Source organism: Octopus bimaculoides, chromosome 6 (genome assembly GCF_001194135.2).
Source record: "Octopus bimaculoides isolate UCB-OBI-ISO-001 chromosome 6, ASM119413v2, whole genome shotgun sequence".
In the NCBI taxonomy this organism is placed as follows: Eukaryota; Metazoa; Mollusca; class Cephalopoda; order Octopoda; family Octopodidae; genus Octopus; species Octopus bimaculoides.
In genome coordinates, this window is record NC_068986.1 from 84,843,682 (window position 1) to 84,844,346 (window position 665).

Sequence of the window (665 nt, forward strand, 5' to 3'; positions counted from 1 at the left end):
ATATATATATATATATATATGCATATATGGATACAGGACGTCAGCAACTGTGTAAACAACATGAAGTACCGAAACAAACGAGTTAAATACGCAAACGTCGAAAGAATAAAATGGACAACAGGACAAGTAAACAGAGAGAACAACACTTGATCAGTTGTCGGCTGTCTATCTACTCCTCATTTCGAGCATTTAACGACCATAAGAGTCTGCAGAGTCAGTTGCTCACATAAATTCCGAAATAAAATTTGGGTTTTATGGGGGTTCAGAGTTGGGAATACAAATAGCACAGTGGGGACATACAAGGAAACCGACCAGAACGAGAGGAAAGTAGTGAACGCTGCGAGAAATATTTTCTTTGAAAAGAGAAACGATAGAAGATAGAGAAAAGAAAAACCTACAGTCCTTAGAACGTCGTGCCGGAAAAGATGGTCACGAGATAAGAAGAAAGATGGACGCTGGTCACGTGTGAGCAACGATAGAGAGAGAGAGAGAGAGAGAGAGAGAGAGAGAGAGAGAAAGAGGGGAGAGAGATAGAAAAAGGTGAAGTGGAGAAAAGGGAATAAGAGAAGGATAGGGAAGAAAACAGTTTAGAGTAGACTCGCATCAAAACGGTTAAGATAAACTTACTTAGAAATGGATACATGGCGTTCAATTAAATAATAATA

The 665-nt window shown here is 39.1% G+C and overlaps 1 protein-coding gene across 1 annotated transcript in view; it reads left to right on the forward strand.

Moving 5' to 3' along the window:
* The window catches only part of LOC106877398 (mucin-4), a 49,009-nt gene that overhangs the window by 34,635 nt on the left and 13,709 nt on the right, over positions 1–665 (forward strand). The gene's annotated exons all lie outside the window — the stretch shown is intronic.